At 44.7% G+C, this 13,353-nt stretch overlaps 2 non-coding genes across 2 annotated transcripts; both read left to right on the top strand.

Annotated features, from left to right (window-relative positions):
• The first annotated feature begins 362 nt into the window (after nt 1-362).
• Nucleotides 363-435, top strand: TRNAV-UAC (transfer RNA valine (anticodon UAC)). Its single transcript has one exon. It is a non-coding gene; the product is annotated as a tRNA-Val (tRNA).
• A 5,231-nt stretch (nt 436-5,666) lies between these two features.
• On the top strand, nt 5,667-5,739 carry TRNAF-AAA (transfer RNA phenylalanine (anticodon AAA)). Its single transcript has one exon. It is a non-coding gene; the product is annotated as a tRNA-Phe (tRNA).
• Nucleotides 5,740-13,353: the final 7,614 nt, after the last annotated feature.

The following is a 13,353-nucleotide window of genomic DNA, read 5'->3' as shown; positions in this document are numbered from 1 at the left end:
TCTACTAGAAGGGGCCGCACCGCGGGCACTGTCCGCTCCCGCCCGCCGGGCCGATGTCGCGAACGCCCAGGCTGAGGGAAAGTTTAGGGACGGTTGACTAGTGGCGCGGCGCTCTCGCCAGGAGGGTAACCTCTCGCCTCTGCCTTCCCGGGTCTCAAGGGCGAAAAACCTAGAGAACACGGAGGGCGAGCGCTCCAGACGGCGGTGCCGGAGCCCAGAGCCCGGCCCCGAACCCCAGATCCCGCAGGCGGCGCGCGGCCACGGTGGGGGCGGAGTTACGGCATGGGGGCGGGGTTTCAGCAGAGGCTCTGGTTCGCTTGTGACACTATGAATAAAGTAACGACGCAAGCGCTGTACGTCAGGGTTCCGTAGTGTAGTGGTTATCACGTCTGCTTTACACGCAGAAGGTCCTGGGTTCGAGCCCCAGTGGAACCAAGCCGGGAAGGTTGTTTTTTCATTCCTTAACGATGGGAAAGAAAATACGAGGTGCTTTTCGTTCTCCGTTAATTTTTTTTTCCCCATTTTTCTCTACTTTCTGGCATGTTTTTATCGCAGAAGCGTAGTGACAGATACCCTCTCCTTCCATCCCCACCGCCCTCGCCCGATCTAGGAAACTGCAAAAGTGGGGGTCTGGCCGTGTTGTCGTCCCGAGGGCGCCCCTGCTCAGCCCGGGTCCTACCCCCACGTACTCTGGAGCAACCTAGGGAAATCCAGCGCTCGTAGGAACCAACATCAGCCGGCGCCGCCCTTCTCCTGCAAACCAGGGAAGCCCGGCCCCGCAGAGTCTCCAACTAAAATATAGTACAGAAGTGCTTTGACTGCAGTTCTATTATTAAGGTTTATTATTATTATTTCTACTACTAAATTTTTTTTTCATTAAACGCTAAAATACAGAGCAGAGGAAAAAAACAGTCCTTTGTAGTGCTGCAGTAGGGTTTGTTGAATAGACTTTAAATAGACCGTCGTCTGTTTAATGAAGAATAAAATTAAAAAGTATGAAGAACCCTTGCATAGTATAGAGTAAACGTCAGGCTTGTGGACACCCCCACAACGTTAACTGAATGATTAAACTTTACTCTAGTTCCTTTTGTTCCTCTGTATTAATTCATCGCTTTTGAGGGGGTGGGGGGGGCTTATTGTTATCTTTTTAATATTGACCTTTTTCATCTTCGACAAGAGGAATGAAGCAAAGGTCTCTGGGACCCTGGGGCATTGAGGTGGAATAATGGTAGCCAAGAACTAAAAAGGGAAGGGGGAACTCAGTATTTTTCTCTTCATTTTTCCACATTGTTTTTGTTCATACAGTGGGTAAATTTGTGTCCATTTCTAACTCAGGAGTGTAACACGATTGTCCCTGTTGTTAAAATCACTTCGTTAACTTTTTTAAAAAAAACCATCTTAACTTTTTAAGTGTATAGTTCAGAAATGCTAAGTATAGTCACATTGTTTTAAAAAGATCTCCACAACTTTTTTATGAAACTCTGATCCATTAAGCAACTCCCTTTACCCCCATCAACTTTATTCTTAATGGCTGTACAATAATAATAACTAATTATGTTAAACATTATATATATATATATATATCATCCCATTTAAGCCTCAAACTAACTCTATGAAGTGAAGTGAAAGTCACTCAGTCTTGTTCTACTCTTTGCGACCAGGCCAGAATACTGGAGTGGTAGCTGTTCCCTTCTCCAGGGGATTTTCCCAATCCAGGGATCGAACCCAGGTTCCCGCATTGCAAGTAGATTGTTTACCAGCTGAATCACAAGGGAAGCCCAAGAATACTGAAGTAGGGGTAGCCTATCCCTTCTGGAGTGGGCAGCCTAATCCTATAACTCTATGAAGTAGGCATTATTTTCACCATCTTCCAGAGGAGAAAACCGAGGCACAGAGACCTTACCTATCTTTCTCAAGGCCACATTACCACTGGTTGAGCTGGGATTTGCATCCAGTCCAGTCTGTCTTTGAAATCTGTGCTCTTAACCCTGCTTGGTGTTCCGAATTCCCACCTTGATGACCATGTAGATTGTTTCCAATTTTGTCTTATTATAACAACACAGCAATGTAAATATTTGTCTGTAACTGACCCCCCTCCCAATTTACTGTTTTCCTGAGTAAATAGGCATAAACATGATGCCAAATTGCTTTCTGGGAGGGGAATCCATGTCATTTTTATAGAATTCAAGAAGTTAGTGCTTACTTGGCAGGAAATTGCTCAAGGTCACCCCCTAGAAGATGATGGCAGAGAAAGGATTAAGACCTGGGTCTTCTGATGCTAGTTTCTATTTTCCTCCTCTGCTTCGCTTACTAAATGTAAACATAGAATAAAGCCAGTATCTTCCTTTGCTAAACCGACCTCAGTTGACATTAGCTTCCTCTCTGAGACTTCTTGTTGAGGCAGGTAACTATGTGGGTTAATTTAGTGGGGCTCAGCCAAAGCCCTAAGAACTAAATGGAATAAGATGCTTAATGAGGCCAGTGCTCAAGTTAAGCTTCTGTTCCTAAGAAAGCTCTCCACTTTGATAAGGAAGAGCAGCAGCCAAGGACAAGGGGAGAATGCCACGCAAGATAGAAGGCTTCTTGTTTTTACTTCTCTTTGGCTATGAAGGTATGTGCTATCAAACCATTAGCACTAACTAAATACTTAATAATGCAATTTAATTAATCATATAGCTGATTAATATAAATGCAACCAGAATAATTAAAATATTACTAATTAGCAAAGGATGCTAATTACTTAATATGTGTTATTAATGGACAATAGTTTTCTGTGTGTGATGCGGTCCTCTTTGTCTCACCATTGGCTTTCGGGTTCTGTGAGGAGCCATCTACAGTTCAAAGGATGCTAAAAATGGAACAGAAAGAAGAAAGGGTCTCAAAATTGTGTAAAATAACTATAAATTGCAACAATTAAGAAAGTCTGGTATATTCTTGAAAGTTTTTAGGAGCCAAAATTAGGGTGATGATAGAATTTAATCTTCCAAACCAGGACACTACTGAGAGTGGCAGAGGATGCTATTAATAATTCTACTGGGACGACAGGTGTAAACCAGGACTGTCCCAGGCAAATCGGAATGTGAGGTCACCCTAGTTTAAATATGGATTAACATAACATGCCGAATACCACTGGACACTAATAGAAAGCATAATCCAACTGAGAGTTAGGAATCCCCAAAGGCTCAATACACTCAATCATTTTAAAATTTCTAAATATAGCCTGGGCAGAGTAAAATGCTTAATTAAGGAGAAATTAAAGGCAAATCTCTAAAATGTCATCCAATTCAACTTTTAAATTCGATGTCAATCTTTCAAATCACGCTCTTTCATGGCTTTCTCAACTTTCAAGGACCAATCAACCCAGAATTCCTTTTTAGGTTTTTACTTACATTAGAAATTGGTTCTTTGTGGTCACTGTATATTTATGCGTGTTACAAGAAATAAATAAGGAGGACAGGAAGAAGGAGACTCCACTCTGCCAATGACCTGGTAGACAGATATGACAAAACTCACACGGAGTCAGAATTCCTGATTTAAATTATTGTCTTCTCTACTCTCTCATTATTTTATTGGTAGAATACTCACTTTCATGATTCCCCAATCTTACAACTTTTGTTATTTAGTCACATTTCTCAATATTTGGGAAGACGTATAAAAATATAACTCCAAGGTTATTTTGCAAACACCCAAGATAAATTTCTAAGTAGGGATCGTTTAGATCAATTGGTTGCAAATAAACCATTGCAATTGTTCCCTTGTAATTAAGAATCAGCAACTCCCCCAAGGACCCCTTAAAGATGCTTTGAGGTAGGCATCATAAGGAGCCAGAGTAGCTCAGTTGGGAGGGCATTAGCCTGAAGATCTAAAGGTCCCTGATTCGATCCCAAGTTCCGGTAGAGTCAGTGTTTTCATCTACATCCAAGAGAAAGTGCAATTCTTGCGAGCTTGTGATCTGAGCTCTCTCAAGAGTGTCTTAGCCTACATCCAGGAGGAGTTCTATATTTAATAAAAGAAAGGGTTGGTCTCTCAGTCGTGTCTTACTCTGTGACTCCATGGACCACAGTCCGCCAGGCTCGCTCTGCCCATCAAGGGGTGCGTTGCCATTCCCTTTGCCACGAGATCTTCCCAACCCAGGAATCGAAACCAAGTCTCCCGCATTGAGGGCATATCTTTACTATCTGAGCCGCCAGTCATTGCAGTTGTTCCCTTACAATTAAGAAGTAGACATGCCTCTGAGAAATTCTTTAAAGAGAGGGTTACCAAGGTAGCCAGAATAGCTCAGTCGGGAGAGCGTTAGACTGAAGATCTAAATGCTCCCTGGCTTGATCCTGGGTTCTCGCAGGGTCAGTGTTTTCATCTACATCCAAAGTGAAAGTGAAAGTGAAGTTGCTCTCGCTCAGTCGTGTCCGAGTCTTTGTGACCCCATGAACTGTAGCCCACCAGGCTCCTCCGTCCATGGGATTCTCCAGGCAAGAATACTGTAGAGGGTTGCCATTTCCTTCTCCAGGAGATCTTCCCGACCCAGGGATTGAACCCAGGTCTCCCGCATTGCGGGCAGACGCTTTAACCTCTAAGCCACCAGGGAAGCCCGAGGGAAAGCGCAATTCTTGGAACCTCGCTATCTGATCTCTCTCAAAGAGCAAGTGTTTTAGCTTACATCCAGGAGGAGTCCTAATTCCAGTGAAAGAAAGTGTTAGTTGCTTAGTCGTGTCTGACTCTGTGATTCCATGGATCATTGTCCACCAGGATCCCTCTGCCCATGGAATTCTCCAGGTAAGAATACTGGAGTGGGTTGCCATTCCCGTCTCCCTTGAGGATCTTCCCGACTCAGGAATCGCACTCAGAGACCCTCATTGCACGCATACTCTTTATTATCTGCGCCACCAGGCATTCCAATTATTCCCTTACGATTAAGAACCCGCTGCTGCTGCTAAGTCACTTCAGTCGTGTCCAGCTCTGTGCGACCCCATAGACGGCAGCCCACCAGTCTCCCCCGTCCCTGGGATTCTCCAAGCAAGAACACTGGAGTGGGTAGCCATTTCCTTCTCCCATGCATGAAAGTGAAAAGTGAAAGTGAAGTCGCTCAGTCGTGTCCGACTCCTAGCGATCCCATGGACTGCAGCCTACCAGGCTCCTCCGTCCATGGGATATTCCAGGCAAGAGTACTGGAGCCCTCTACTCCTCTGAGAAACTCCTAAAGATACGTTGAGGGGGCTTTTACCAGGCAGCCGGAAGAGCGCAGTTAGGAGAGAGCTAGACGGAAGATCTAAAGGTTCCCGGTTCGACCCCGGGTTTCGGCGAAGTCGCTGTTTTCGTCCACACACTTCTTGCAACCTGGCCATTTGAGCTCTCTCAGAGAGCAAGTGTTTCAGCTTACATCCAGGAGGGGTCCTATAGCCAATGAAAGAAAGTGTTAGTTTCACAATTGTGTCCGACTCTGTGAGTCCATGGACCAGAGTCCACCAGGCTCGGTCTGTCAGTGGAATTCTCCAGGCAAGAATACCGGAGTGGGTTGCCATTCCCTTCGCCAGGGGATCTTCCCAACCCAGGAATCGAACCCAGGTCTCCCGCATTGCGGGCATATTCTTTACTATCTGAACAATGAAGCAGCAGGGACGCCTCTGAGAAACTCTTTAAGATACGTTGAAGGGAAGCCCCAGCTGAGAGTCAGAATAGCTCAGTTGGGAGAGCGTTAAACTAAAAATCTAAAGGTCCCTGGTTCGATCCCGGATTCTGGCAGAGCTGTCGTTTTCATCTACAGCCAAGGAAAGGCGCAATTCTCGCAACCTCGCAATCTGAGCTCTCGCAAAGAGCAAGTGTATCCAGGAGGGGTCCTACATCCAGTGAAAGAAAGTGTTAGTCGCCCAGTCGAGTCCGACTCCATGGACCAGGGTCCACCAGGCTCGGTCTGTCCGTGGAATTCTCCAGGCAAGAATACTGGAGTGGGTTTCCATTTCCCTCTCTCCTGAGGATCTTCCCGACCTGGAAATCGAACCCAGGTCTCCCGCCTTGCGGGCATATTCTTTATTATCTGAGCCACCCGGCATTGCAATTGTTCCCTTACGATGAAGAAGCAGGGACGCCTCTGAGAAGCTCTTTAAGATATACTGAGGGCGGGACTTACTAGGCAGCCAGAATAGCTCAGCTGGGAGAGCGCTTAGACTGAAGATCTAAGGTTTCCTGGTTCGAACCTAGATTTTAGCAGAACGGCTGTTCTCCATCTACATCCAAGGGAAGGTGCGATTCTTGCAACCTCGCGATCTGGACTCTCAAAGAGCAAGTGTTTTAACTTACATGCCAGGATCAGTCCTACATCCAGTGAAAGAAAGTGTTAGTCGCCCAGTCGTGTCTGACTCTGTGACTCCATGAATCATAGTCCTCCAGGCTCCTTTTGTCTATGGTATTCTCCAGGGAAGAATACCGGAATGGGTTGCCATTTCCCTCTCGCCTGATGATCTTCCCGAACCGGGGATAGAACCCAGATCTCCTCCATTGCGGGCATATTCTTTACTATCTGAGTCACCAGGGATTGGAATTGTTCTCCAAGAAACTCTTTCCTAAACTACGTTGAAAGGGAATAGCTCAGTTGGGATAGCATTAGACTGAAGATCTGAATAGTCCTGGGTTTTGGCAGAGTGAGTGTTTTATCCTACCTTCCCTGGTGGCTCAGAGGTTAAAGCATCTGCCTCCAATGCGGGAGGCCTGGGTTCGATCCCTGGGTTAGGAAGATCCCCTGGAGAAGGAAACAGTAACCCACTCCGGTACTCTTGCCTGGAGAATCCCATGGACGGAGAAGCCTGGTAGGCTACAGTCCACGGGGTTGCAGAGTCAGACACGACTGAGCGACGGAATGGAACAAGGAGAGATTTCTAGCAATCTCGCAATCTGAGGTCTCTCACAGAGCAAGTATTTTAGCCTACATCCAAGCGGAGGCATCTATACCCACTTGTTGCTCAGTCGTGTCTGACTCTTTGCCCCCCACCCGCATGGACTGAAGCACGCCAGGCTTCACCATCTCCTGAGTTTGCTCAAACTCATGTCCTTTGAGTCAGTGATGTCATCCAACCATCTCGTCCTCTGTTCCCTTCTCCTCCTGCCTTCAGTCTTTCCCAGCATCAGGGTCTTTTCCAATCAGTTATTTCTTCGCATCAAGTGGCTAAAATATTGGAGCTTCAGCTTCAGCATCAGTCCTTCCAATGAATATTCAGGATTGATCTCCTTTAGAATGGACTGGTTGGATCTCCTTGCAGTCCAAGGGACTCTCAAGAGTCTTCTCCAACACCACAATTCGAAAGTATCAATTCTTCAGCGCTCAGCCTTCTTCATGGTCCAACTCTCATATCCATACATGACTACTGGAAAAACCATAGATTTGACTAGATGGACCTTTGTCGGCAAGGTAATTTCTCTGCTTTTTAATACACTGTCTAGGTTTGTCGTTGCTTTCCTTCCAAGGAGCAAGCGTCTTTTAATTTCATGGCTGCAGTCACTATCTGCAGTGATTTTGGAGCCCAAGAAAACAAAGTCCGTCACTGTTTCCATTGTCTCCCCATATTTGCCATGAAGTGATGGGACCCAATGTCATGAACTTAGTTTTTTGAATGTTAGGTTTTAAGCCAGCTTTTTCACTCTCCTTTTTCACCTTCTTCAAGAGACTTTTAATTCCTCTTAGATTTCTGCCATAAGGGTGGTGTCATCTGCCTATCTGAGGTTATTGATATTTCTCCTGGCAATCTTGATTCCAGCTTGTGCTTCATCCAGCCAGGCATTTCACATGATATACTCTACACATAAGTTAAATAAGCAAGGTGACAATATAGAACCTTGACGTACTTCTTTCCCAATTTGGAACCAGTCCGTTGTTCCATGTCCATTTCTAACTGTTGCTTCTTGACCTGCATACGGATTTCTCAGGAGGCAGGTAAGGTGGTCTGGTATGCCCATCTCCTTAAGAATTTTCCACAGTTTGTTGTGATCCACACAGTCAAAGACTTTAGCATAGTCAATGAAGCAGAAGTAGATGTTTTTCTGGAATTCTCTTGCTTTTTCTACATCCAGGAGGAAGAGCAATTCTAGCAACCTCACTATCTTATGATTGAACTCTGATGAGCTTGGCACTTGAGCAAAAGGAAATAGCTGCAATGAGAGTCCTTCCTTCTCACTTATATGCATAGCGATTGCAAAGCCCTGTAGCTCAGGGTTTCCCAGGTGGCTACAATCCATAGGGTCGCATAAGAGGTGGACACAACTGGAGCAACTTAGCACGAGGGGTTTGTTGTTTTCCCTTTACTCCTTGCTCTTTTTTCAGCAAGAAAATCTAAATAGAACCTTTCAAGACTTAGCTCCCAATACCCTTGGTTCTCAGACATCCACAGGGCTCACCCTCAGATTCCTCTTACTTGTGACTGGCATTGAGATTCATTCATCCATTGATTCATTCAAGAATCCATTGATGTCATTTCAAGAATCCATTTCTGAGTTTCTGCTATGATAGGCCAAACATTGTGTAAGAACTTAACACACCGGGCAGATCCTTATTTTCGCTGTGCCCACTCTAAAAACTTTGTTCTGTGACCCCTAAATGGGAATAGGCCCTAGAAAAGGTTATCATCTTTCAATTACATCCACACAGTCAGGGGATAACTGTAATAAAAGACACTGTCAGGAGGCACAGAGCCAGGCACTCTCTCCTGTTCTATAGCTTATCAATGTTTGTGCCTGGCTGGGGAGCTCCAAAAATTTCCACAAAGAACAGAGAATCACATCTGTCCTGGTGGAATGGAATAGAATGTGGTCCAGCAGGTAGGCTTGAGACACTTAAATCTCTTATCCACCTATCACATAACCCAGGCTCTCCATCCTCACAAGGCATCAAAGGAAAGCAGCCGCCCCAACACTCGGCTTGGCAACCTCAGTGTGCTCTACCCTGAGCTATGCCAGGAGAAAAAAAGCAGGACACAGCTGCTGCAGTGAATCAGCATACAGTTCCAGAGAGAGAAATAAGGCTGCTGCACAGGGGAAAGTTGTATCCTACAGAACTGGGAGCCTGAAGACAAAGGATCTTTGTCTAATTTACTCTGTTTCTGTTTCACGGCTGCAGTGGCTCCTTACTATGGTGAAATAAGGTAAATGGATTGACTCCACTTATGCGTTGGATGAAAGGTCATTTAGGAATACACATATCATCATAGTAAAAGCACTACCTGTGTCTCTTTAAGGACCCATCAACTCAGTCTTCTATTAATATTCCATTATACATTTTGGATTCAATGCTGAGGATGATTTTTAAAACATCCATCTTACTAAAGTATATTGTTCCACTGTTTGGTTGTGGCTATTATATAAAAACAAGCCAAAAAAAAAAATCACTAAGCCTTATCTCACAGGTGAGGGTGTGTCCTTCCTTGCTGGTGTGTTAGCATCAGGGATAGCAGATTTTTTTTTTCAAAGCAGCTTTATTGAGATGTAATTTACATACCATTAAATTCACCCATGTAAAGTGTACAATTCAATGGTTTTTAGTGTATTTACAGATTTGTGGAGCACACAATCTAACTTTAGAACATTTTCATCATGCCCCAAAGAAACTAGTAGACATTAAGTGCTCACTCCCCATTTCCCCCTCCCCCAAGTCACTAGCAACCACTGATTTACTTTCTCCTTATAGATTTGCCTTTTCTGTACATTTCATTTAAATGGAATCATACAACATATGGTCTCTTGTCTTTCACTTAGCATATGTTTTTGAGATTCATCTGTGTTGAAGCATGTACAGATAACAGATTTACCCATGAATATGTCTGTCGCTTAAAATAATAACACTTTCATACCAGAAGCAATTTCCTTCTTTCTTCTTCACAAGAGGGACATTACTGCAGCCTGCTATGTCTTATTCTTGTTTTTCAAGTAGATTGGAAGCTAGTTATAGACAGCTTTTATCATTCATAATTTTATGCCTTTCTCTTCAGCTTCACCTGTTTCCATGGGAAGGAAAACTCCATATTTAGTAAGAGCCAATCAAACAAACTGAAATAGTCTTTCCTAAGTGTGTCTAATGCACACTTTGCTTTCTGGGTTTGCATTTTGAGAAATAGGCACGCTTGAATTTTCTGGTTGTGGTAACAAGTGTTTCCCTACGGAGTGGCCCTTTGAGCAAAAGGGCAGAATGCTCTCATGTTGCCAAAATCTAAGGCTGGTGAGGGGCAGACCCTCTGGTAGAAACCTGTAACCTGGAGGAATTCCAAAGATGATCTGAGTGGGGAGAAAAATAGGCAACCACATAATCGAAATCTTGTCCTTTTTCCTTTAAAGGCTGACCTGTTTTGCTCCTCCCAACAGTGTTATTTTCTGGTATTATAAGAAGTTGTCACCAAACACGCTTTTTGCTTTTGTTCACCAGCTTGGAGTGATTAAATCATTTCAGGGATGACAGCAGCCACGTTGCTGCTCCCTTGATGACAGCTTTTCCTGTAAAAGGCTTGTTGTTCCTTCTCTCTCTACTCATTTCCATAAGATCTGGTGCCTCAGGACCCAAGGCTGCCTACAGACATGTTTTGGGGAGAGGATCCTAGGCAGGGAAACAAAGGCAGCAATCTGATTGAGCACAGATGGCGGCTCCGCAAGCAGGCCTCCCTCTTGGGTCTCTTCCTCTCCACAGGTAGAACCCCTCCTCGCCCTGCCCTTTCCTTTTTGCCTTCTGCTCTGTTGCCATGCAATGCAATTCAGAGCCCTCTGGGGGCACACCCGAGGACCCGGCTAGTGCAAAGGCCCTGAACTCCATGACCATTACGGGCTTCATCCAAAATCTGGGTTTGCTCAGTTGTAGCCGCGTAGACCCTCTTCCCGTGACAGGACATGGCTTCTGGGCCAATCTGACCTGGTTATTAGGGCCACTCTGTTAGTGACCAACTCACCTCACCTTTGGAGTCTCCCAGGGCCTTTCTGCCAACCCAGCAGGTCTTGAGGATGGGATGGAACTGAGTGCCTTCTGCATTAACATTCCCATAGGCCTCTCAGAACATCTCTATCCCATCTGCCCAAATCCCTGTCCCCCAGAGCCTTCTCCTCCCCTAGTAAGTGGTGGCTTTATCCTCCCAGGCACTCAGGACTTGAACCTCTCCTCTCTTTATTTCACACCCACTTCATTTGTCAGCAAATCCTGTGGGCACTACCTTCCAAAGACAGAATCCAGCCGCTTCTTATCACTTCCACTGCTACCACCTGTGGCCATGGTGCCATCATCTCTCCCCTAGACGACATGCCAAGCACCCACCCACCTGAGGTTTTTACATGCTATTGGCTCTGTCCACAGGTATCTCCCCTCCCTCAGGTCTTTGCTCCAACATCACCTTCTCAGTGAAACCTTCCCTAAGCCCCAAAGTACCACTCCCAGTCCCTCCCCCCACCCCACCCCCGCATCTCTGTGCTTTATTTTTCTCTACAACAATCACCATTCTTTTATGTACTATATATTTTATTCATTCATTCTCTATCCCCTAACCTTCCCCCCACCCATATTAGACTCCTAAGTTCTAGAAGGGCAGGTGTTTTCTTCTGCTTTGTTTACTGCTATATCCCCAGTGCCTAAAGCTGGGCCTGGAATACAGTAGATGCTCAATGAAAATTAATGAATGACTGCTTTGGGACCAGTCACTATGAGCTATCTTTTCTATCAATTTCAATAATTGTACCAGTGCTTTGATAAACCTGTGGACATGAAAGACATAGGACACAAAGGCCAGAGCAAGTGGTGAATTCTACACGAGGGACTGAAAAAGTCCTCTTCATAGGGAAGGGGAGAAGCAGGCAGAAAAGTTGGGAGGGGAAGGCATTTGAGGCCAAGAAATCATGCACAAAGGCACACAGGCATGAAAAAGCCTGGCACATTTGATGAACTGCAAATATTAGAGAATGCAAAAAATAAATCTGCAGAGATAGGCAGGAGATAGAAAATGGCAACTTAAAGGACACATTATGATTATACCCATTTTAGAGATGAAAAGTGGAGGGATGCAGTCATACAACTAATGTCAGATGTGAAACTGGGGCCATGATAATGGGAACCCACTAAAGGATTTGGAGCAGGTGACACAATCAGGTTTGCCTTCTATCCCACTGACAGCATAGAGGATGGATGAAGCAAGGTCTTTCTTTAGGAAGGAGAGTATCCAGGGCAGAGAGGGTGGGGGCCTAAAACAGGAAGTGGCAGTGGGGGTGGAGAGGAAAGATGGCCCGTAATAGACACTGGATGTGGGGGTTTAGGAAAAAGAGGTGACTAGGAGGAGTCCCAGATTTCTGGATGGGGTGGTAGGTGAACAGTGGAGCCATGCAGTAGGATAAGAAATAGAGAAAGCAGAACAATCTGAGGAAGGATGTAATGAGTTCAGTGTTTAAAAAATTTTTTTCCTAAAGTATAATATACATACAGAAGAGTATAAGTACAGCTCAATGAATTTTTACCACTAAACACATCTAAGTAGCCAGCGCTCGGATCAAGTAACAGAACTTGACCAGCCTCCCAGACACCCTCCCTAGGCTTCCTCCTTGCCACTCCCTGCCCCAAGTATAACCAGGACCCTAATGTCTAGTGGCATAGATGACTTTTGTACATTTTAAATGGATTCATATAGTATGTCCACTTCATCTGCCTTTCCACTCAGCATTGTTTGTGAGCAGTGGTCATATTGTGGCGTGGAGTTGTAGGTCATCCATTTTCATCGCAGTAGTGTTCCACTGTATGAATCTACCACATGGATCCATTCTACTCTTGATGGACGTATGAGTGTTTCCAGCTTGGGGTTTTACAAATACTGCTGGTACAAATAATCTAGTATTAATACATGGTTTTGTTTGGTTTATTGGATATCTTCCCATCGATTCTTTCTTGCTACCTAAAACTGGACCCAACCAAGTGCTGGCTAGGTCATAAAGCAACCTGAACTCCCATATGTTGATGGTAGGGTATAAGTTGGTCTAACTTCTTTGAAAAAATCTTTAGTAATTTGTACAAAGGCTGGACATACATGTGCCCTATGGCCCAGGAATTCCACTCAAGTATTTACCCACTAGAAATGCATACATGTGTTCTCTGACAAACAAAAACATATATTATATTGCACGGGAAACTCTATTCAATACCCTGCAATGGTCTATATGGAAAAATAATCTTAAAAAAGAGTGGATAGATGTATATGTATAACTGATTCACTTATCTGTACAGAAGAAACTGAGACAGCATTGTAAATCAACTATACCCCAATAAAAATTTAAAAAAAGAAGAAGCCCTTGGTAACTTCCTTTGCCAGCTCAGGGCTTGACCTCCTAACAAGATGATACTCCCTAGTATTACATTGC

This window comes from Moschus berezovskii, chromosome X (genome assembly GCF_049115385.1).
Source record: "Moschus berezovskii isolate FMDL1 chromosome X, NW_MosBer_1.0, whole genome shotgun sequence".
NCBI classification, from domain to species: Eukaryota; Metazoa; Chordata; class Mammalia; order Artiodactyla; family Moschidae; genus Moschus; species Moschus berezovskii.
The sequence above is the reverse complement of the archived record's forward strand: the minus strand, read 5'-3'. Positions and strand labels throughout refer to the sequence as shown.